Source organism: Canis aureus, chromosome 9, assembly GCF_053574225.1.
Source record: "Canis aureus isolate CA01 chromosome 9, VMU_Caureus_v.1.0, whole genome shotgun sequence".
Classification (NCBI taxonomy): domain Eukaryota; kingdom Metazoa; phylum Chordata; class Mammalia; order Carnivora; family Canidae; genus Canis; species Canis aureus.
The window spans coordinates 16267285-16292667 of record NC_135619.1 but is presented as its reverse complement, the minus strand read 5'-3'; the positions used below and the strand labels follow the sequence as shown (position 1 = coordinate 16292667).

Genomic DNA, 25383 nt, shown 5'->3' with positions numbered 1-25383 from the left:
GGACGCAAGATGGAAAGCTGCTAAGAAAAATAAATACTCAGCCAAGTTGTCAAGGCTATAAAAATGCTTAAGCAACAGTTCCTGCTCTACAGGAACTTAAGTTCACTAGGGGGATAAAACAAATAAATAACTATTGAAACTTGGCAATGAGAATAGCCAAGGAAAGGCAGGTATACGGCAAGCATTTTTGTTGCAGTAGTTAAAACAGGTTAGTACTGATGTAGAAATAGATACATTAATGAAACTGAATGGTGAGAGTAGAAATATACCTAAATATAAAAATAAATAATATTTGATAATAGCCTCATTTCAAATTGGTAGGGGAAAATACAGATTCCTCAATGAATTATAGTGAGACGACTGGCAAGACTTCTGGAAAATAAGTTAAACTAATCCTTACCTCACTCTTCACATGAAATTAATTCCAAATGGATTTAAATGTAAGGAACTAAACCATGTATATTAGAGAAAAGATAAGTGACAGGTTTTCTAATTTTAAACACAGGCAACCTTAGTTTATTGCACTTCATTGTATTGTGTTTTGTGAATACTGTTTTTTTGTTTTTTTGTTTTTTTTTTTTAAATTGAAGGTCTGTGGCAACTATGCTTTCAGTAACTATACCAGCATCATTTTTCCAACAAGCATTTCATATCTCTGTGTCACATTTTGGTATTTCTCACAATATTTCAACTTTTTCATTATTATTGTATTTGTTACAGTAATCTGTGATCAGCGATCTTTGATGTTACTATTGTAATTGTTTGAGTGCCATGAATCACTCCTGTGTGCATTGGAAAACTTAATAAATGTGAGTGTGTTCTGACTTTTCCACTGACCAACTATTCCCCCATCTCTCTCTCTCCTTAGGCCTATTTCCTGAGATAAATTTTATTAGAATTAGACCAATTAAGAACCCTACAATGGCCTCTAAGTGTTTAAGTGAAAGGGAGAGTCATATGTGTTTCAAAATCTAGAAATGACTAAGCTTAGTGAGGAAGGCATATCAAAAGCCAACACAGGCTGAAAACTAGGCCTCTTGTGCCTGTTAGCCAAACTGTAAATACAAAGGAAAAGTTCCTGAATGAAATTAAAAGTGCTACACTGTGAACACAGGAATGATGAAACATCTTATAGCTGATAGAAAGTTTGAGTGGTCTGGACAGAAGATCAAACCAGTCACAACATTAATTTAACCCAAATCTTTAACTCTATGGAGACTGAGAGAGGTGAATACACTGCAAAAGAAAAATTTGAGACTAGCAGAGGTTGATTCATGAGGTTTAAGGAAATAAGCCATCTCTTTAACATAAAAGTGCAAGGTGAAGCCTCAAGTTATCCAGAAGATGTGGCTAAGATAATTAATGAAGGTAGCTACATTAAACAACAGATTTTCAATGTAGGTGAAAGAGCCTTTCATTGGAAGAAGATGCCATTTAGGACTTTCATAGTTAAAGAGGAGAAGTCAATGCCTGGATTTAAAACTTTAAAGGACAGGCTGACTCTCTTAGTAGGGGCTAATGGAGTTGGTGATGTTAAGTTGAGGCCAGTGCTCATTTATCACTCTGAAAATCCTAGAGTCCTTAAGAATTATGCTAAATCTATTTTGCCTTTGCTCTATGAATAACAACAAAGCCGGGTTGACAGCACATCTGTTTACAACATGGTTTATTGAATATTTGAAGCCTACTGTTGAGACCTACTGCTCAGAAAAAAGATTTCTTTCAGAATCTTACTGCTCATTGACAAGGCACTTGATCACTCCAGAGCTCTAATGGAGATGTACAATGAGATTAATGTTGTTTTTGTGCCTGCTAACAGGCAGGCCTATGGATCAAGCAATCATTTTGATTTTCAACTCTTTATTATTTAAGAAATACATTTCATTAGGGTATAGCTGCCATAGATAGTGATTCATCTGAAGGATCCGGGGATAGTAAATTGAAAACCTTCTGGAAGGGAATTACCATTCTAGATGCCATTTGTGATTCATGAGAAAAGGTCAAAATAGCAACATTAACAGGAATTTGGAAGGGCTGATTCTAAGCCTCGTGGATAACTTTGAAGGGCTCGAGACTTCAGCGGAGTAAGTAATTGCAGATGTGCTAGAAATAGCAAGAGAACTAGAACCAGAAGGGGTGCCTAAAGATGTGACTGGATTGCTGTAATCTTGTGATACAGTTTAGCAAATGAGAAGTTGTTTCTTATGGATGAGCAAAGAAAGTAGTTTCTTGAGGTAGAATCTACTCTTGGTGAAGATGCTGTGAAGATTGTTGAAATGACAACAAATGATTTAGAATATTCTATAAACTTGATTGAGAAAACAGTGGCAGGGTTTGAGGGGATTCTAATTTTGAAAGAAGTTCTACCGTGAGTAAAATGCAATCAGACAGCATCGTATGTTATAGAGAAATCGTTGGTGAAAGGGTCAATTTGGCAAGCTTCATTATTGTATTATTTTAAGAAATTGCCATAGCCACTCTATCCTTCAGCAACCACTACCTGATTAGTTGGTGATCATCAACATTGAGGCAAGAACTTCCACAAGCAAAAATATTACAATTCACTGAAAGCTCAGATGATGGTTATCATTTTTTACTAAGAAAGTATTTTTTATTTATTTTTTAAAGAAATTATTTTTAAATTAAGGTATGTGCATTGTTTTTAATACATAATGCTAGTGCACACTTAACAGACTACAGTATAGTGTAAACATAACTTTTACATTTACTGGAAAACCACAAAATTCATTTGACTCACTTTGTTGTGATATTTGCTTTATCGCAGTGGTCTGGAACTGAACCTGCATTATTTCCCAGATATTCCTGTATAAAGGCTTTTCCACGCATGAAAAAATAAACTAGAGGCATTTTTAAAAGAGTGATTTTCACTACATAAAAATCTAAAACACACCATAACCAAAGTCAAACACCAATGACAATGGGAGAAATATTTAAACCACATATGAGAAATAAAGGAGTGATACTCATAATATTCAAAGAACTTTTACAAGTCTATAGAAAGATAAAGAACTCAACAGAAGTTTAAAGAGACACGAATTGGGGATTTATAATAAAAGAACTACAAATGGCCAATAGATAAATAAAAATAACACTTCAATAATTAAATGTAAATGAAAGCATTTTTTTGGCCTCTCTGATTGGAAAATGTATTTTTTATTTTATTTTTTATTTATGTAGTTTTAAGATTTTATCCATTTATTTGAGAGAGAGAGAAAGAGACAACAAACAGGGGGAGGACAGGGGGAGAGGGAGAATCAGAGTCCCCACTGAGCAGAGAACCTAAGATGGCAGGATCCCAGGACTCTGGGGTCATGACCTGAGCCAAAGGCATCTGCCTAATCAGCTGAGCTACACAGGTGCCCTGGAAAATGTATTTTTTGATTGATAAAATGTCCAGTAAGGTTTCCTATGAATGGAGTATAAATTGGTACTTTTAGGAACAACTTATTTAAAATGGAAATGTGATTCAGAAATTCTGTGTTTATAAAACTACAGGTTTATTCTAATAACTACAAAAGTGTATATATAAGGCCATTCACTACAGAACTATTAATTAAGTGAAACACTGGCAAAAATCAGTGAGGCTAATAGATTATAGTACATCCATATGATAGGATAGGGTAACAACAATGCTCTGATTTGATGAGATCTGCAATGGGTAGTAGCTTAATTGAAAATTTTAAAATGGGGAATCATAAAAAATGATAGATATGTATTCCTGGGATCATGGCTTGAGCCAAAGGCAGCTACTTAACCGACTGAGTCACTCAGGTGTCCCAATACATGTATTTTAAACATAAAATTTTTACCTACACTCTCTAAATGTAGAATTATTCATTATTTTTTTTAATGCTAAGACATGGTCTTAATTCTTTGAGTGTGGATTTGCTTACTAGAGTTCTATGCATCTTTCTTGCATAAGCCATGCATATGATGTCTCTGCTTTTCTTCCCAATCTTGCGTCCTACTTCTTTCCACCTTGTTCACATTGGCCTCTATGTTGTTAAATTCCCACTGAATAACCTCTGCATTGGTTATTTTTCTCCTTACCTTTTCTTGCCTCTTTGCAAAGTTGACTCTCATGCTTTAAATCTCAGTCTAAATGTCATTTCAGAGTCACCTTCTCGGGTGACCCCAGTATATCCATCAGGATAATTTTTCTTACAAGCAACAAATTCCAGGTTAATTGACTTATATTATAAAAAGAGAATTTATTGTCTCACACAAGCTAAATAACCACTCATAGATCTGGCCTACCATAGCCATAGTTTAAACTAAATGACCAAGATCTATCTTCTACTTTTTATCCTACTTCCTTAGTGTTGGCTTGAGTCTTCTCTTCTTTCCAATGGCTTTCAACAACTCACCTAACATTTGGGTGTTGAGATAAATACACATTGGCCCTGATAGTCCTGATATGGACCTTGTGCTTATTTGTCTTAGGCCATTTTTCCAAAAGCAGAATCTGAGGTAGGTATTCAGATGCATGTGTAAGTGTTCTTCAGGAAATATCTGTAAGTTCTCAAGTATCTTTTCTGACCACATAAGAAACTTGAAATCAATAACAAGAGAAAACTCAGAAAATTCACAAATATGTGGAAATTAAAGAGAAAAACCAATGGATCAAAGAAGCAATCGAAAGGGAAATTTAAAATATCTTGAAACAAAGGAAAATGGAAACACAACATACCAAAAACTTGAAGGAAGCAGAAAAAGCAGTTCTAAGAGCTATGATTACAGTGATAAGCACCAAATTAAGAAAAAGAAAGATCTTAAATAACCTCAGGGAACTACGGAAAGGGGGGCGGAGAGAACAAACTAAGCCTTAAGTTAACCGCAGAAATAACAAAGATCAGAGTAGAAACAACATGAAATAGAGACTAAAAAAACAATAAAAAAAATTAGAAAAGAACAAAACGGAGAGTTGGTTTTTTTTTTTGAAAAGAGAAATAAAGTTGACAAACCTTTAGCTAGACTAGCCAAGAAAAAAAAAGAAGACTCATATAAATAAAGTAAGAAAAAAAAGAGGAGACATTATAACTTTTGCCACAAAAATGCAAAGGATTGTTAGAAATCACTGTAAGAATTATACACCAAAAATCCTAGAAGATAACCTAGAGGAAATGACTACATTCCTAGAAATGTATAACCTACCAACACTGAATCATGAAGATACAGAAAATCTGAACAGACCAATAATGAATAAGGAGATTGAATCAGTAATAAAAAGTTTCCCAACAAAGAAAAAATTAAGACCACCTGGCTTTACTGGTGAATTCTACCAAACATTTATAGAAAAATTAATAGCAGTCTTTCTCAAACTTTTGCAAAAAATTGGAGAGAAGGAACTATTTCTAAACATTTCACATGGCCAGCCTTACTCTGATACTAAAGACAAACAAGGACACTACAAGAAAACTATAGGCCAATATCCCTGATGAGCATAGATATGAAAATCCTCATCAGAATACTAGCAAACCAAATCAACAGCACATTACAAGGATCATACACCATGATAAAGTAAGATTTTTCTCTGGAAATCAAGGATGGTTCAACATATGCCAATCAGTACATGTGATATTAACATAAAGACGGATAAAAACCATATGATATCTTAATAGATAGGGAAAAGCGAAAAGCATTAGACAAAATTCAATATCCTTTCATGATAAAAACTTTCACAAATAAGGTATAAGGTACCTAAACATAATAAAGGCATAATAAATATGACAAACCACAGCTACATCATTTTCAGCAGTGAAAAGCTGAAGCTTTTCCTCTAAAATCAGGAACAAGACAAGGATGTCCACTCTTGCCACTCCTATTTAAAATAGTACTGGAAGTTCCAGTCAGAGATGGTAAGAAAAATAAATAAATAAAAAGCATCCAATCAGAAAGGAAGAAGTAAAACACAGTTTGCAGATGACGTGATCTTGTATACAGAAAACCCTAAAGACTCCATCAAGATACTATTAAAACTAATAAATTTAGTAAAGTAGCAGGATATAAAAACATACAAAAATCAATTGCATTTCTAAACAGCAACAATGAGCTATCTGAAAAAGACAAGAGGACAATCCTGTTTATAATAACATCAAAAAGAACAACATACTTAGGAATATGTTTAACCAAGAGGGTGAAAGATCTTTATACTAAAAACTATAAAACATTGATGAAAGAAGTCAAAGAAGACACAAACAATGGGAAGTTATCCCATTTTCATGGATTGGAAGTATCAATATTATTATAATGTCCATACTACCCAAAGTGGTCTACAGATTCAGTGTAATTCCTTTTTTTTTTTTTTTTTAAGATCTTATTTATTTGAGAGCAAGAGAGAGCACAAATGGAGAGATGAGGGAGAAGCAAGCTACCCTCTGAGATGGGAGCCTGACAAGGGGCTAGATCTCAGGACCCTGGGATCATGACTTGAGCCAAAGGCAGCCGCTTTACCAACTGAACTACCCAGGCACCCTGATTCAGTGTAATTCGTATCAAAAATTCTAATGGCATTTTTCACAGAAATAGGAAAAAAATAATAAAATTTATATGAAATGATAAATCAAAATAGCTATAAAGTAATCTTGGGCAAGAAAAACGAAGCTGGAGACATCATATTTCCTGATTTCAACTTATGTTAGAAGTTACACTAATCAAAACAGCATGGTACTGGCATAAAAACACATAGATTAATGGAACAGAATCAAAAGCCCAGAAATAAACCCACTCACACATAGTCAACTGATCTTCAACAAAGGTGCCAAGAATATACAATGTGGAAAGGATAGTCTCTTCAATTAATCATGTTGTGAAAACTGATTATGTACAAGCAAAAGAATGAAATTGGACCCTCCACCATTAGAAAAATTAACTTAGACTGGTTAAAAACTTTAATGTGAGACCTGAAAGTATAAAACTCCTAGAAGAAAACATGAGGGAAAAGCCCTTGGCATTGATCTTGGCAATGATATTTTTTTTGGATTTGACACCAAAAGTACAGTCAACAAAAGTAAGTGGGACAACATCAATCTAAAAAGTGTCTGCACAGCAAAATTAATTAACACAATGAAAAGGAACTTACAGAATGGGAAAAGACATTGCAAATCATATTATCTGGTAAGGGGTTAATATGCAAAATATGTAAGAAATTCAAACAACTCAGCAGCAGAAAAACCAAAAACCTGATTAAAAAAATGGTCAAAGGATCTGAATAGACATTTTACCAAAAGACATACAAATGGCCAACAGGTACACGAAAAGATGCTCAGCATCCCTACTCATGGAAATGCAAATCAAAACCACAATGATATATATTGCACCTATTAGGATGCCTGTTATAAAAGAGTCAAAATATAAGTGTTGGTGGGCATGTGGAGAAAAAGGAACATTTATACATTGTTGGTGAGAATGTAAATTTGTATAGCCATTATGGAAAACTCTATGGAGGCTCCTCAAAAAATTAAAAATAGAACTACTGTATAATCTAGCAATCTTACTTCTGGGTATATATATCCAGAAGGAATGAAATTACTATCTTGAAAAGATATCTACACTCGCATGTTCATTGCAGCATTATTCAAGTAGCCAACATATGGAGACATTCCACATATCTGTCAATGGATGAATGGATAAAGAAAATATGGAGTATTACTCAGTCTCAAAAATGAAGGACACCCAGGGGCACCTGTTTGCTCAGTTGGTGGAGTGTGCAACTCTTGATCTCGGGGTTGTGGGTTTGAGCCCCATGTTGAATATAGAGATTACTTAAACAAAATCTCTAAAAGTTACATTAAAAAATTTAAAAAGGACATTTTGCCATTTGTGACAACATGGATGATACTGGAGGACATTATACTAAAGGAGACAAACCTGATAGAGAAAGACACTGCATGATCTCACTTACACATGGAATCTAAGTAGGTCAAACTCATAGAAACAGGAAGTAGAATGGTTACCTGGGGCTGAGAGGTGGGAGACATGGGACAGTGTTGGCCAGGGTGTACAAACTTTCAGTTATAAGGTAAATAAGTTCTAAAGACCTAATATGCAGCGTGGTGACTATAAAAGGAAAGAAAGGATGGAAAGAAGGAAGAAAGAAAGAAAAGGGAAAGAAAATAAACAAGGAGAGAAGGAAGGAAGACACATTTGTGAGTAGAACAAGATAAGGAAGGGAAACATTCTGAAGAGTTAAGAAATCTCAGGTCAATTCTAGCCTTGACTTGATGCACAGAAGGAGCATAAACCACAACTCAGGAGTCATGTAGCTTTTTGTGCCTATAGATCAGTCAGTTATTGTCTGAGGGCTACCCCCAGCTCCTGTCAAGCCAGGATAATTCTCTGGAGAATAGGGGCAACTGTGTGCCTTAGCAGTCAATACAGCATCCAGGGGATGTGTGTGCTGCCTGGAAAAGAACATCTAAACTGCGCACCATAGCATCTATCGCACCACTGGGGACAGGAAGATTGCTGTGTTAATTGTTTTAAGCCAGGTAGGGTTCACTTTTGGAGCTATGGATGGGTCAATCCCACCCACTAAACATTGCTGGAAAATTCATGATAGGGTAAGCATGGGAAATGGGGAGAATGGGTGGGACCAGGTACCCAAGAAATGTTCATATACCTCCTACTCTTAGTTGTCATGTAACCCTGTTTATTTCCTCAGAACACTCTCCATAGACTATAATTCTCTTATTGATTGATTGATTGCCTGTCTGACTACTAGAATGTAATTTTCAAGAGGCTAGAAATGACTGTTGTAGCCTAAGAATCTATTGGCATGTCTGGTACTAAATATGTTGATTGTCTTCCTTCCAGATAGGACTCTAAATGTGCAAAGGCACAGAGATAAGAAGGAAAAGAAGTATGTAGATAAGGAAGATAATTCTATACCAGTCGTTCTCCAGCTATAGTCCCCAGAGCAGCAGCATCAACATCACCCAGAAACTAGTTAGAAATGAAAAATCTCAGGTCCTACTCCAGACCTAATGAATAAAAAACTCTATGGGTGGAATCAGAAATCTGTTTAATAAGTCTGCTAGGTGATTTTGATGCACAGCAAAGTTTGGGAACTGCCATTCTAGAACAGTTTGACTAAAACATGGGATTTATGCAGGATAGGTCGTGGTAAATATAGTCGTAAGAAAAATTTAGGACCATATCATTGTGAATTTTAATATAGTGAGTACTGTGTGTTGTTTGTTCTTACTTTTCTGAAATATCTTTTGTTGGAAGAGCCATGAATTCTTTGAATTCTAGACATCCTTGTTGGTGTTTGGGAGGTAGGAGTTGAGTTAATGCTGTTTTGATTTTTCAGGCCAGGAGGGGATGTAATACTCCAGATTACTCATCCTCATCTTCATCCACACCCTCACCCTCATTCACAGCCAGGTTCTTGCTCTGTGCACACGGTTTCCTTTTCTTTTTTTAAATAAACTTAATTTTTTTAGCCTGGTTTTAGACTTACAGAAAAATTACAAAGATAGCATAGAGAATTCCCATATACTGCCACACCTAGTTTCCCCTACTGTTAACATCTTATATTCATTCATGTGGCACATTTGTTACAATTAATAAGCCAACATTGACCCATTATTCTTAACTAAAGATCAGATTTCATTAGTGTTTATATAATGTCCTTTTTTTTTCTGTTCCAGGATCTATCCAGGATACCCTATTATATTTAACCATCATGACTCCTTAGACTCCTTTTGGCTATTACAGTTTCTCAAACTTTCTTTGTTTTTGATGACTTTGACCGTTTTTAGAAAGATTTATTTAGTTAGAGTGAACAACTGGGTGGGGGGAGGGGCAGAGGGAGAGGAAGAGAGAGACTCTTAAACAGACTCTGCACTGAGCATGGATCCCTGATGCAGCAGGGCTTAATTGATCTCAGGCACCCTGAGATTACAACCTGAGCTGAAACCAAGTGTCAGATGCTTAATTGACTGTGCCATCCAGGCCCCTGACCTTGACAGTTTTGAGTACTATTTGGGTGTTTTATAGAATGTCTCTCAACTTGGGTATGTCTGATGTTTCTCCTAACAATGAGATGGGGTTTGGTTTTGGGGAGGAAGATCACAGAGGTGAATTGTGCCATTTTCATCACGTTATTATTAACCCCTTTCATCACATTATATCATATCAAGGATACATGATTCATCACTGTTGATGTTGACCTTGATCTGAAGCCTCAGCTAGGGTAGGTATAAAAAGAGGATGGATTTATGAAATGTTACACAGGGAAGGTTTTCAGAACTTGACATTTGCTTAGATTTTGGGAGGATGGTTGGAATAAGGAAAAGGAGAAGAGGAGCCAAACCTTTTCCTTGGGTTTCCTAATATGGGTGACTGGGCTCATGGCTACTATATGACAACTACAGCTGAGATGCTGGTGATCTGTCCAGGTAAAGAAATTGAGTCTTTAGTCAATTTTCTTCTTTGGGAACTGGGGGAGGGTTTGGGCAAAAAGGGTTCCATGGCTGAGGGTTCTCATTGTCCTGGAACACAGAGGTAGAGAGTGTGATTGGTATACAGGACCTGCTGGCTGAGTCTGCCAGTCAGATCAGCTAGGACAGTCCTTCTCAGAATGTCTTATATAGTCATTTGGAGGTGACATCAGGGACTTTTTAGGGCCTTGGGCTCTGAGTTTAGGGGTATGGTGGGAGGTGTCCAGGGATATTCCTCAGTATTCTCTCAGCTGCTTAGTTATTTGAAAAAGCAGAGGATGCCTGAAGTCAAGTAGGAGAGGCATAGCTGAAATTTTCCCGGAGGAAGACTGGCCATATAGTTCATAAGAGGCATTTGACTAAAGAAAGAATCAAAAGACATACATTAAAAAAATAATATTGTTTATCTCTGGGTGTGGTGAGTTTTAGGGTTGGGTCAGTTTCCCAGAGCTGCCATAACAGAGTACCACAAACTGGCTGGCTTAGAACAACAGAAATTTATTGTCTCATAATTCCGGAGCCCAGAAGTCCAAAATCAAGGTCAGCAGGATTGTATTCTCTCTAACGGCTCTTGGGAAAGATCTTTCCTTGTCTCTTCCTAACTTCTGGTGGTGGTCAGCCATCCTTGGTGTTCCTTGGTTTGCATGCAGTCCTGTCTCCAAAGTCTCTGTCTTTGTCATCACATGGCCTTCTTGTTGTGTGTCCAAATTTCCTATTCTATGAGAACACCAGTCATTATATTTAAGGTCCACCCTAATCCAGTATGATTTCGTCTTCTTCTTTTTTTAAAAAAGATTTATTTATTTATTTATTTTTAGAGAGAGAAGGGAGTGGGGAGGGGCAGAGGGAAAGGGAGAGACTGAATCCCAAGCAGACTCCTTTCTAAGCATGGAGCCCAATGCAGAGCTTGATCTCATGACCCTGAGATCATGACCTGAGCTGAAACCAAGAGTCAGAGGCTTAACCACTGAGCCACCTAGGTGCTCCTAGTGCTCCTAGTATAACTAGTATAACTTCTTAATTACATCTTCAATAACCCATGCGCAGGTCACTTCCACAGATTCTAGAGAGACATGAATTTGGGCAGGGGAACACTCTTCTACCCAGTACAGGGGTGGTGATATTTCCTGCTTCATATATTTCTATTTCATTTAGGTTTCTCTTTTGCAACTGACATGTGTTACTTCTGTACCAGCAGAAAACAAAACAAAGCAAAACAACAAAACAAACAAACAAAAAATGCTATCCTCACCACCAATGCTCTGGAAAATACTACAAACTGCATTTGGTGAAGGGGCCAGTGCTGTCCTGGAACCCAGAGGAAAGGTTACTCATGCCAATGATGATGCCCTGTGCCAGGAGGCTTCCTACATACCCAGCCCAACCCTGGTAACAAGAAAGGGAGGGGTGTTGGGCTGGAATGCCTGGGGAAATGCCTGGCCATCTCTGCTCAGGCCGGGGCTGCTGAGGGCAGAGGCTTTTCTGTCTTGCTGTGGGCTGGGCTGCTGGCCTCTTAGATACGGGGCTTCCCCAAAAGAGATCATTTAGACTTCCTGTGGCAGCACCCCCTTCCTGAACAAACGCAGGAGGGCAGCTTGGAAAAGCATGAATATGATAACTAAAGCTACATTCACCCTAGCTGAGTAAATACTGCCTGGGAATCAATCGTTGTTTTCCCCAACTTTCTTAGGTACTGGGGCCCTGTGGGGGAGGTGACTTCTTTCATGACAGCCACACCCTAGGTCTCCTTTATTAGTCACAGCACATGCTTAGCTCTGCTTGGTTCTGCTCCCCTGACGTTCTGCACGTCCCACCATCCCACGGTACGTGTTTACCCCTCCCCAGGGCTGGTTGGACTGAACAACATTTTGTGCAACCCGTTCTAAAGGAGCAGCTGAGAATCAGGCTTAAATCACGGATTTCCAGCCATGACAGAATTAAAAATCCCTTAGACACGTTTGTTTATGAGTGCCAGGGAGAGAAAGCAACCAAGGGAGAAAAAGGAATTCTTCATGTGTTTCATTTAATCACAAGTTCCTCCAGCTTCCTTTAGAAGGCACTGGTGTCCAAGTGATTTTTTTATACGTAAGAGCATCCAGTTGAGTTGGGGGCTTTGAATGGATAATTCTGGCTATTAAGGAAAAAAACAACAACAACAACAAACGGGTTCTGTAAGGGGGGGTGAATGGGCTTTCTTCAAACAACTGTTCCTAGGCCTAAAACTCTCTTAGAATGTCAATATCAAGTTCAGTCCCACGTGACTGAGGCAAAGGCTTTTATCCTTTTTCTACAGACATTTAACCCTTTACTAGGGTAAAGGACAGCTATCGGATAAGAATGTCTTTAAAACAGTCTCTGTTTTTTTTTTTTTTTGAACATTAGTCATAATTTTATTTTTCTTATCCATCACTTTTGTTTTTTTTTTATTATTTTTTTATTTTTTATTTTTATTTATTTTTTTTTATTGGTGTTCAATTTACTAACATACAGAATAACACCCAGTGCCCGTCACCCATTCACTCCCACCCCCCGCCCTCCTCCCCTTCTACCACCCCTAGTTCGTTTCCCAGAGTTAGCAGTCTTTACGTTCTGTCTCCCTTTCTGATATTTCCCACACATTTCTTCTCCCTTCCACTATTATTTATATTCCCCAAATGAATGAGAACATATAATGTTTGTCCTTCTCCGACTGACTTACTTCACTCAGCATAATACCCTCCAGTTCCATCCACGTTGAAGCAAATGGTGGGTATTTGTCATTTCTAATAGCTGAGTAATATTCCATTGTATACATAAACCACATCTTCTTTATCCATTCATCTTTCGTTGGACACCGAGGCTCCTTCCACAGTTTGGCTATCGTGGCCATTGCTGCTAGAAACATCGGGGTGCAGGTGTCCCGGCGTTTCATTGCATTTGTATCTTTGGGGTAAATCCCCAACAGTGCCCCAAACAGTCTCTGTTATCAAAAGACTTCTTTTCCCGATCCTCACCTAGCCACAACTGACTGAGGGCTCCCATTCTGTATCCCCCACCCCTCCCCGCATCGTTATTCACATTTCAGAAAAGAGAAAACCGAGGCTCAGAGAAATTGAGTAACTTGCCCCAAATCATAATCGTTGGCAAACTTGAGCCTAGATTTGAGTGTCTGCAAAGCTTGGAATCTTGACCTCTACCTGGAGCTGCTTCCAGAGAGGGTTACACCTCAGCCTCTGCTGGGGAGAAGAGCAGGCATTCACAGATGGGAGTTAGATATGCTTTCCATTTCCACCTTGACTACTCACTTGCTGTGTGACATTAATAGCTCACTTACATTTTCAATATTGTAGGTGGCATATTTGTGGAGGACAGCGCCCTCTCTCAGGGGTTCCACCATCACCAGGTGCTTTCCCGGCAGGCACTAGGATGCCATATTTTAGGGAGGCTAAGGATTGAAAGAGGAACATACAAAGGGTAGGTACCCGCAACACCAGGCTCAGGGAAGCCCCAGCCCAGACCACTGACTGGCCCTGGCCCTATTCCTGCCCCTATTCCTGTACCCTCGGGCACAGGCTTTCGAAGGGTGTAGTCAGAACAGAGGGGTCCTGGGAAGCCAGGACTTTCCTCTTTTGTGACCCAAGGTTCTGGGCATGCAGGCCTAGGTTCACCCAACAAGACACACTCTCCAGGCCCACCCCTTTTATAACTCTGATAGCACTTGTATTGCAAGGTCGTAATTATTTTTAACTTGAACATACAAAGTACAAATGAAAAAGTAAAGATCACTCATATTCTTGCAACCCTGAATTGGCCAGTATTGGCATATTTGCTTCTGATTCTATTTTGTATATCTCTACTTTACAAAAACATGAGACTTCATGATATATACGTACATCATTCTTTGCGACAGTTAGTATAATATGGAATAAGCTAAATCCCTAATGACTACCATGTCAAATCCTAATTCTTCCTCCTCTAATCCAGAGATACCTTTAAATTTGGTGTGTATTCTTCCAGTATTAAAAAAAACCATATAAATATAAAATGTATGGATCTTTGTGTATGCATGCTTTATATAAATGGCATGCTTGTGTGCATCATTTTGCAACTTTTTCAATCAATATATTTTTTGAGATTTATCCGTTTTGATACACATAGATGTAATTTATTCCTTTTAATGGCTCTAATATTACTCCATGGTAATGTACATTTATAAATAAATGCATTTCAATTTTCCATTTTTTCCTATTATGGACAGTAGTAAAATAGATCTACTCCGGGCTACCACAGGGCACAACTCTGGGAAATTCCATTCACATCCATGTGTATGTGCCTCCTGGAGTTATGCAGCACAGAATCTGCCTGGCTGTCCTGGGCCCTGCCTGTGTCTCCTTCATTCATTTTTTAAACAGTATTTATTGAGTCCCTAGTGAATTCAGGGCATCGTTCAAGTGCTTTGCTTGTATTAATGTACTTAGTTCTTTGAAGAGTCCTAAAAAAAGTATTGTTTTCCATTCTCATTTTTCAAACAAGGAAAATGAAGGGGGTCGAGGGCAATCATTGGCTTTGCATTAAGCTGCAGAGCTGGCATGGGAACTTGGACGGCCAGGCTCCTGAGTCTGGGTGGTGAACCACTGTACGAATTCTCCCTTAGGTTTCCCTCTACTTGGTTGACTTTCCTTCTCAAATGTAAACCCTTAGGAGTAGGCGCCATGGGGAGCCACTTATTTTGCAGTCCCGTGCCCAGGCTCACCTCCATGAGGGGCTCTACGATATTGTTGATCACTTTGCTCTCCGTTCAGTGCTCCTTCCCTAGTTCACATTTCCTCTTCCCCTGTCCCAATCTCTCCCTTCCTTTGCGTTCTTCTCCCGCCCCCCTCCCCCCAACCCGGCTACCCCTGGGCACAGGCTTTCAGAGTGACAAAGGCGCATCGCGGATACATAAAAAGGCGCCGCAGCGTGCCCTAGTTTGGGAAAGAATATTTTCCACGAAGGGTAAAGGAGGACTTGAATTTTTTCTGCCCTCAGGAGGCCCAGCCTTGCAACCCCGTAGGTCTAGGGCTGAACAGGAGGCACTGCTGTGTTCACACGTTTAGTCAAGAGTACTTCTAATTCTGTCCTTCAGCCGTCAGGCACGTAGGCAATTTCCTCTTATAAAGTTGGTGGTTGTAACTAAACAGGTGCAGATTTGAGGAAATGCAGGCCGCCTCCACTAGGCCCCCGCTGCCTGCGAGATGAGGTTGATAAGGGACTTCCCCCTCCTCCACTTATTCGCCCCCCCCCGGCCCCCCCCCCCGGCCGCCCGGGCACGCACCCCGCAGCTGGGCCCCACCGCCCGGCGGGGGAACTGCCGAGTCGCGCCAAACGTGAGCAGGCGATGTGCGGCTCGCAGCAAAGCACACGGGGACACGGAGGTCGAGCTCCCGCGGGGGCTGCACCGCCGGCCGAGCCCCGTCCTCCCCGCCCCCTCCCCCTCCCCCTCCCCCGGCCGCCCGTGCTTCCGGGCTGGCTGGCCGGCGCCCACGGGGCGGGGGGCGGGGGGCGGCGGCGCCGGAGGCCTCCGCCGCGGGCAGGCGAGCCCCACAGCCGCGCGGCTGGCCCGCCCGCTGCCTCCCGGGCCCTCGCGCCGCCGACAGCCTCTCGGCCCATCGGCCGGCCCAGCGGAGCGGAGGGACGTGCCGGCGGCCGGCGCGGCTCCAGGGAGCCCTGCCTGGGCTTCGGGGTGCGGCCGAGCGCGCTGACTCACGCTCTCGCTACGTGCGCTGCGAGCCGGGCGGCTCGGGCCGGGCGTGGGGGCCCAGCCCGCGCCCCCGCCCCCGCCCTCTCCCTCCCCCCCTCCCGCGCGCTTGTTTAGTTGTTCGCGCAGAGCTGCGCGCGCGCCCCGCCCCCCGCCCCCTGCGCCCGCCCCCTGCGCCCGCCCCCTGCGCCCGCCCCCCCGCGCCCCGCCCCTGCGCCCGCGCCCCGCCCCCCCGCGCCCCGCCCCCTGCGCCCGCCCCCCGCGCCCGCGCCCCGCCCCCCGCCCCCCGCCGCCCCGCGCCCGCAGAGGACTTCACCCCCAGGCTGGCCGCTGGTGCGGATTTTGATCTCCTTTACTGCTTTATGGCCGCTGCGGGGCTGTGATCTTCGATCCGCAGCGACGGCACCTGGGAGCTTCGGCGAGGCCGGGGCGGCCGGATCGCGTTGGGTCCGCGTGGCGCAGGGCTCGGCCTCTCCCGGCTCCTGCGGGTCCACTGAAGCCCGAGGCCCGGCCTCCGGGGCTGCTTTTCCCAGCCCCTTACCCGAGTGAAGAGCCGTCTGTAGCCCGGCAGCCGCCCCCTCCCTGCTTCCGCCGGTCCCTGAACACCCCTGTGACCCGGGAAGCGCAGGAAGGGCAGGCGCTGTTCGGCGCGTTTGACCGCCGAGGAAACCAAAGCGCATGTTTAGGTATTTCGTCTGTTGGCAAGAAAACACTTCGCTGTGACGTGTAGGTAGAAGTACTTAGCTCCTGGATGAATACCTTCAGTGCTGGCATAGCCTATTTTACCAGCATCTTCCATTCTGGGAAGACAAGTTGAAGAGAGAGAAAAGGGTCCCGGGGGGATGCGGGTGGAGGGCCCAGGGGGAGGGAGAGTTTTTATTAATATGTGTGAAATCGTCCCACTGTCTACACAGCTGTTACCTTTTGGTAGGCTTCGAAGGGACACAGCTGAGCTCACAGCAAGACCGGTGTTCGCCGAGGAACAGGCCGGTCCTCCCCAGATACACCACGGGGCGTCCCTGGATCCCTGCCATGGACGAGGGTCCTCCTGCTGCTGGTGCAGTGGACAGGGGCCTGCGTCTGAACCCCGGGGCTTCGGTCATCGCCAGTGACTCTGGGCAGTGTGAATGCCACCCCTCAGCGTCTTCTCATTTCGGGTTGCCATGAGGTTCGAGTTGAGAATGTGTTTGGCGTTTCCTTAACTACCGTGGCCCTCGAAACGAGAGGCGGGTTTCTTTTCCTTGGTCCTACAGTATCAGGGGTGGGAAGTGAGAGACATTGTCCACTTCAGAAAAGTCTGTGTCACTCTTGTTTGCTCATCTTGGGTAAACACAGTTTCTATAGAGTCAGTAGGAACAGAAATGAGTTAATTCTCATGGAAATTCTACCTTTAGACACAGAGCACTAGGTTACGGGATCTTGACTGGAAACAGAGCTGAGCCATTTGGAGAGCACTCTTCAGTGTGCCTACTTTGTTTTGGAGGGGGTACCTGGTTTGCCAAACTCTTTCCAGATTATAAAATTAATACATGATTTTGTAGAAAACTAAGAAGCTAAAGAGAAAGAAAACCCTTAAAAAAAAAGATTTATTTGAGAGAGAGTAGGGGGACAGCCTGGAGACAAGCAGACTCCCTACTGAGTGGGGAGGCTGACAAAGTGGGGCTCAATCCCAGGACCCTGAGATCCTGACCTGAGCCAAAACCAAGAGTCAGATGCTTAACTGACTGAGTCACCCAGGCGCCCTGAAAAAAATCCTTTTATAATCAACATATATATCTATATCTATATATATATCTGTATCAATAACATCAGCGTTTCAGATAGATTTCTTCCTAGGTACTTTAAAAATTATTTTTAATATAATTGAGACCACAGTCTATGTTATATTATTTACCTTGCTTAATGTTATATCATACACATTCTCCCATGTCATTAAACCTTTATAGTCACTTCTGTGAATATATTGTATTTTTCCAACATTGTTGGAAGTTTAGGTTGCTTCCATTTTTTGATTGAGCAATACTCCAATGAATATCTTTGTGTTTAAATATTTGATCACTTTATTTATTATCTCCTTAGCATGGGTTTCCTGAAATGGAATTTTTAGGTCAAATAAACATTTTCATGTTGAGATCACGTTGGCCAGTGGCAATTTCCATGAGTGTAGGGACTAGCTCTGCTTTTACTACTGTATTGCCAGAGCCCAGCATGGAGTTGGTTAATGTACAGTGTTAGGGACTGGCTACAAAGAAAAATTTCGTTTACAGCAAAACTTGCCTCAGAAATATTAAAACCAAAAGTTATGTTTCTTCCCAGGTGAGGCTAATAAAGGACCTTGAACCTTAAGGGACACTCTTTCCCCATTTCCGGAGCTGACTGAAGACTCTTCTGACCAATGAGTAATGAGACTTCTTTAAACCTACTACCTCTCCAGGCTGCTAGTTTTCAGCGCTTGATAAGAATAACCATCAGGCATTCCTCCTTCCTAGTACTTAAAACAAAATCTTGACGTTTCCCTCTTTAGGGTACTAGTCTGCAAAGGTTTCCAGCAGTGTGTGCTCCCTTGGCTGGTAAATTAGTAGACTCAGCTGTGATTTAGAAAAAAAAAAAACAAAACCCTCAGGTGCTCTTAGTCTTTATTCTTTGACAAATAAGTATAGTTGAATTGAAATACATAAAATTGGTAGCAATCTACAGTTTTTCTACTAGTTTCTAAGTGCGTTTCATTGTTCCTTCGCTAGTACTGCATATTATAATTTTCATAACCTCTGTTATTTAGTGGATTAAGATGTGAAAATTTTTTTGCCTATTAAATGAGCTAGACTGAACCTTTTTATTTATTTTAAAGATTTATTTATTTAATTTAGAGAGAGAGAGAGAGAGAGCAAGCAGGGGTAGGGGTGAGGAGAGGGCAGAGGGAAAGGGAAAGTCTCAAGGAGACTCCCTATTGAGCACGAAGCCCAATAAAGGGCTTGATTCCAGGACCCTGAGATCCTGACCTGAGCCACAACCAAGAGTCAGATGCCTAACTGACTGAGCCACCCATGCACCCCTAGACTGAACCTTTTTAATACAAATGTTGTGATTATCTGTTTATATTTTTATTTATTGAGATCTTAGCGATTTATCAGTTTGTATGATCTTTTTACATACTAAGGATATTGCAGAGTAATTTCTTCATAATATTTTTAAAGTGAAGCAATGCCAGGAAGATCCTGATACAGCACATTATTTTGGTGTATTAAATTTTTGAAATAATTATATGTTTAGATTACTTATTGCTGGAGGTGTTCTTAGGTGAAATGGGTGGTTTCTAGCCACTGGAATGATCTAAGTAGAGGTCATTTGATCCCTTGGGGAAGAACTGAAACATCTAAATGAGAGGTTGGACTAGTGATCTTTAAGTTCTCTTAAAACCTAGAGATTTTATGATCCTATCATATGTCTAAGGATATGAGGCTAATAAGTTTTGGAGACTAGCTTTCTATTAGTCTATAAAAGCAACTGGATCCTTCAAGAATCAAAGGATGATTTCCTAAGTCCATTGCCTTTCTGTACATTTTCTGAGAAAAGCCCAAGGTGTTGGAAGAGTGTGAATGTGCTTTGGGTTGAGCTGTATCCTGGCCCTTTAGGGCTTTATTTATCAGAAATAAATATGCATTTTGGGGGCACCTAGCTGGCTTAGTTGGTACAGCATGTGACTCTTGATCGGGGTTCTAAGTTCAAAACCCATGTTGGGTGTAGAAATTACTTAAAAATACTTTTTTAAAAAATATTTTATTTATTTATTTGACAAGGAGGGAGAAAGAGAGCGAGAGCGAGAGAGAGAGAGAGAGAGAGAGAGAAAGAGTACAAGAACAGGGGAGGGAGAAGCAGACTCCCCATTGAGCAGAGAGCCTGACTCAGGGCTCCATTCCAGGACATTGGGATCATGTCCTAAGCCAAAGGCAGACCTTAACCCACTGAGCCACCCAGGCGCCCCTCCAAAATAAAAATCTTAAAAAAAATAATTAACATGCATTTTTACCAAAAGTTTTTACATGAAGAACATTGATTTTTGCAATCTAATTCAATTTTTGGTTTCTTCTATATAATAAAAGTTTATAAACTTATATTTTACATATTTATACTTTATTAAATTATCTTTATTAATATAGATTTTTACATATTTACATATATAACTATGCATGGTTGTATATAAAAATCATGTGTACTGTATTTTATTGGTAATATGTTTTTTTTTTTTTTTATTAAAGGTGATTGCTTATGTAGTTTTCTGTTCTGTGCCAACTTTGGAAGTACTTCCAACATAAAAGTCGGCTCCACTGTGATATCTGTGCAGATTTCTATTGCAGATGTCTGTGATTGCTGAGTCATGACACAACATAAGTGACATGGATTTTATGTATGCATTTATTATATGATATGAGAACTATATGTGTTCTGACAGCCTTTGCATTTCTCTTACTGGTGTGCTCATTACTGTGGGAACTACATATTTAATCAGCAGTGTCCACTATAGGACTACAAGTTTTGGTGGGGAGGGAGCAAGTGGGACTTGATCCTTTTGTATCCCTAGCACTCAGTTTAGTGCTTGGCGTTTTACAAAGGTTTTGTTGAATCGATTTATATGCAATAAATCACATGCAAAAACCAGACATGAAAACGTGCAAGAGGTTAGGGATTGAATTTGTGCTGAGAATGCTGACAGGGTGGGCCTACGGCCTGCACTGGGGTGATAGTTAGAGGAAGCTTTTTTTTTTTTTTTTTTTAAAGATTTATTTATTTATTCATGATAGACATAGAGAGAGAGAAAGAGGCAGAGACACAGGAGGAGGGAGAAGCAGGCTCCATGCACCGGGAGCCTGACGTGGGATTCGATCCCGGGTCTCCAGGATCGCGCCCTGGGCCAAAGGCAGGCGCCAAACCGCTGCGCCACCCAGGGATCCCCTGAGGAAGCTAAATGATTTGAGTGCCTCCCAGGAGCTAACATGAAGCTGGCATTGCACAGGCTTTCCTGTATTGAATCCTCACAACTTTACTGTTTAAGAGGCTTTTTGTTATTGTTGTTTTTACAGAGCGGGTTTAGAAAGGTCAATTAACTTTGTCAATCAGTAAATGGTAGACCTGGAGTTTTCTCCAAGCTTATGGTGGCTTGGAAATCCAGGCTCTTTTCTCTTGACCAGGAGGCCGGCAGTAAGCAGCCCAGTCTTGATTAGGGCAGAGCTGGGGAGGAAACGAGTGTTGGTTTAGAAAACTACTTGGTTCCATCAACCTAGATGAATTTTGTCTTTGTATCTCTCGTCTCCACACCCTTCATTTCTGTATGCCCTCTGCCTCAGCTTTTCTCATCCTCTCAAAACCCGGTGCCCCTGTAGTCCCAACTCCTTATGGTGTCCCCCCTTTGACCTTCTCTTCTACACAAGCCACATTCTCTCTCCTTACCATCCAGCTATAGTCTTTGGTATTCTTCTTCCATTAAATCTGATAAACTCTTCTAGGAAAAGAATAGGATAGTTGTTAGAATGTTTCCCCTCCTGCCACTGTGTTTTGTTAAATACAGATGCTAGTTGTAAAGATTCTAAAGTTGGGAGGGAGGCATTTGGGCAGAAGGATATTTTGTCTTTTCAAATAAAATCATAGAATGCAGCCACTTACTCTCTGGCCAAGGCACCAAGGGCCCTTAGATCTTAGGGTCAGTAGTAAGAACCAACATTTCATTTGTTCAGTTCACATCCATGTGTACTACTCTTCTAGATAATGTAAAACTCTTTTACATTTTAGCTCTTTTATCCTCCAAACATCCCAATGAGGCAAATGATAATGTTGTCCATACAGTTGGTGAGAGGAGAGTGAGGACTAGAACCCTGTAAGTTTCGTTCTGGAGCAGTCAGACAGTCAGCTTAGTTGGAGGAGGTGGGGAGGCAAGGGGAGAAGGCCAGGGAGAGGGAAGATGGGATGTAGGGTAACAGAAAAAGAGAAACTCTTAATGGTGGCATAGGAATTTGATTGGACACATAACAAAAAATAAGATTATCCAGTGAACTGTTCTGAAATCCACTAAAGAGGTAGTTTAGAGCAATTAGAATGGGGGAAGAATTAGCACCTGTGCCAAGGGGGCAGCCACACATTGTTGGGGTCCAAAGGAGTGGGAATACCACTGGGCAGGGGTCTGCCACTCTGTAGTTTATTTACACGTAATTTGCTATTGGGTGCAACTTGCTGGAAGCATAGCCAGCCAGGAGGGAGTGAAGAAGGAGTCTGCCAAGGAATATTGTAGGGGAAGGTTCCAGGCTGGGAGTGTGAGCCAGAGGGAGGGAGGAAATGAGCTTTTCCTTGTGGGTGGATTTCACCCAAATGGAAGTCCAAATATGGACCTCCGAGAGCTGGAGGATTGCAAGAGGGGGCCTGGTGTGTCTGGGAATCTCAAAGCCAAGATCATTCCTAAGCTGAGTGGGGGTGGATTCCTGGGAAGCTTCCTCATCATTACAAAGTATTTATCAAGTTCTAAGCTGTAATAGTTTCTCAAAAAGTGAATATTTCTGAAAAAGACATTTAAAAGATGTGAGAGAAACGTATTTTTGGGTAAGTGGCCGAAGGCTGGCAGCCAGGCTCTCAGCAGCATCCTGTGCTGGGGTGATCAGTCAATTGTTCTGATTTTCCTGGGACTATCCCAATTTTTGCACTGAAAATCCAGCCCCCCTTCAAAATACTCCACACTCTCCTCATGTGCTGCCTCTTGATAGAGGCCTTCCCTGATCATTGTCTGAAATAGTATCCTACCCCATCCCCAGTGGTCATATCCTATCCCTTTATCTTGATAACAATTAGGCCCTTGAAATCATCTTGTTTGCTTACTCTCTCTTCTCCAAAACCAGAATATAAGTTCCAGAAAGGCCGGGATTTGGGTTTGTTTACTGTTATATTCCAAGCACATAGAATAAGACTGGGCATTCAGAACTTGCTCATTATGTATTTGTTGAATGAATGATCACTTTTTAAGGTTTCCAGTACTGTGCTCAGCTCTGGATATACAAAGATGAGCAAAACCAGAAATGGTTCTTGCACTTACGAAGCATAGAATTTAGTGGAGGAGAAAGACACATTAATGATGTATTTTCACATATACAAGTAAAACGAGGGGATCCCTGGGTGGCGCAGTGGTTTAGCGCCTGCCTTTGGCCCAGGGCGCGATCCTGGAGTCCCGGGATCGAGTCCCACATCGGGCTCCCGGTGCATGGAGCCTGCTTCTCCCTCTGCCTGTGTCTCTGCCTCTCTCTCTCTCTCTGTGTGTAACTATCATAAATAAATTTTAAAAATTAATTAAAAAAATTAAAAAAAAAACAAGTAAAATGACGACTGGGTCAAATGAACTGAAGAATAGGAGCCTGACAGAGAGGTACTGATGCTTTGAGAAGGTATGATGCCAAGTGGAGTCTGGAGGCCTGAGCTAGTGAAACCTTGCCCAGGGAAGTAATGATAGTTGAATCTGAAAGTTGGAGAAAAAAATGCTTTCTTAGGAAGAAAGAACTGCACATGCAAAAGCCCTGTGACAGAATGGAGAAGGCTTATTTGGAGAACCACAGCCAGGCCCTGAGGCCGGCACACAGAAACCAAGAGCACTTAGGGTACCCTGTGAGGCCAGGAACAGCCAGGTCACTTGGGGCCTTGTACATTGGAGGCCTTGCTGAGGATTTGTCTGTTTTTTCCTTAAGAGTTATGGGAAATTACTGAAGGGTTTTGTTTTTTTTTTCTCACTGAAGGATTTTAAGCAGGAATTTTGTGTACACGTGTGTGCATTGTGTATGTGTGTGTGTGTGTGTGTTTGTGTATGTGTACGTGTATGTGTGTGAGATTATTAATCTTTTGTATTTTGAAGTGAGCATTCAGTTGATTGTCAGGGTCCCTCCATCCCCATGCTAGATGGTTAAAAGTAGTCAGGGAGAGAACAATTAAAATATTTATAATTATAAAATGTGGCTCATGGTCTTAATTCTTTTCTTCTTCTGTCTGTTGATGGACTAAGTTCCTGTGATCTAAATAAGGGCAGAATAAGGGGGGAATCAAATCTGTGGCCAAATAGTGTTTTGAGGATCTTTCCAGAACTTGGTATTCCATAAATACGTGATGCCAAGATTTCAAAGAATTCTTCTAGGCTCTGTGGGGAGAGAAAAAGGAAACCATGTTCTTCCCCCTTGGGGAGCTGAGAAGTTTAGTGACAGGTAGCAAATGAAAAAGGCGTAAGATAGACCCAGAAACAAGTTCTACACGAACTGCTTCCTAGAGATACTCAGGCACATTGTTAATGTATAACCTCCTAGGAGCGAGGTCCACGTCTGAATCATTTTTGTTCCTCTCACAGAAGTTAGCTGAGTGCCTTGCCCAAGAGATGTGTCAGATGAATCAAGTTGAGTCTGATCGCCTCAGCAGAGAAGGACCATTAGTCAAGAAGCAAATCGGGCCTCTGGTGACGTTTGCATTATAAAAAGTACTTCTAAAAAATGGAAGCTTTGTGATGACAGTTTTGTGTCCATTTTCTGTTTATTCACTGCTGTGTCCTCAGTGCCTAGGATATTGTCATTCAATATAATGTTTGTCAAATAAATGAATTTACTAGCTTAAGTGAGAAGCTCTGGAATGATCAGAGGACATAAGTGAGGAATTGGTTAAGTAAATTAATGGTCCCGCCATATGATGGGATACTGTTCAACATTTAAAGAGTATGGCCCTGGAGTGCCGACTGGCTCAATTGGTGGACTGTATGATTCCTGGTCTTGGTATTGTGAGTTCAAGCCCCATGTTGGGTATAGAGTACTTGAAGTGAAATCTTAAAAAAGGAAAAAAAAAGAATAAAATAAAGAGTATATCACAGAAGAAGCCTTACTGATTATGCAGGGTAGTGAAAACACAGGCTTTGGAGGCCCACTGCCTAGAGTGGAAGCCCAGTTCTGACACCACTATCTGGGTAACCTTGGGAGAGTTATTTAACCTCTCTGTAATGCAATTGCCTCAGCTGTACAATTGGAATAGTAAGAGTACACACCTCAGAATTCTTATGAGAATTGATAAGCTGATAGAGTTTGTATATAAAGTGTGTAGGGTGGTGCTTGCTATGCAGTAAACACTCAGTGAGTATCAGTTTTAAGTGCTTTACATATGGTGACTTCTAATCCTCACAATAACGCTATGAAGCAGGCATTG

General features: G+C 41.4%; 2 long non-coding RNA genes across 12 annotated transcripts; one reads left to right on the top strand and one right to left on the bottom strand.

The window, feature by feature from the left end:
* Nucleotides 1-10948: 10948 nt before the first annotated feature.
* LOC144320432 (uncharacterized) lies at nucleotides 10949-17513 on the bottom strand. Of its 11 annotated transcripts, none has more exons than XR_013385990.1 (5): nucleotides 17104-17513; nucleotides 16589-16982; nucleotides 13780-13890; nucleotides 13571-13681; nucleotides 10949-11183 (listed from the first exon to the last, which is right to left on the bottom strand). It is a non-coding gene; the product is annotated as an uncharacterized LOC144320432 (long non-coding RNA). The 11 variants fall into 11 exon arrangements; XR_013385996.1 differs by having other exon boundaries at nucleotides 13571-13678; nucleotides 17104-17512; XR_013385986.1 differs by having other exon boundaries at nucleotides 16499-16982; nucleotides 17104-17511.
* LOC144320434 (uncharacterized) lies at nucleotides 16473-24997 on the top strand. The gene is made up of 3 exons (XR_013385999.1): nucleotides 16473-16868; nucleotides 17097-17350; nucleotides 24545-24997. It is a non-coding gene; the product is annotated as an uncharacterized LOC144320434 (long non-coding RNA).
* Nucleotides 24998-25383: the final 386 nt, after the last annotated feature.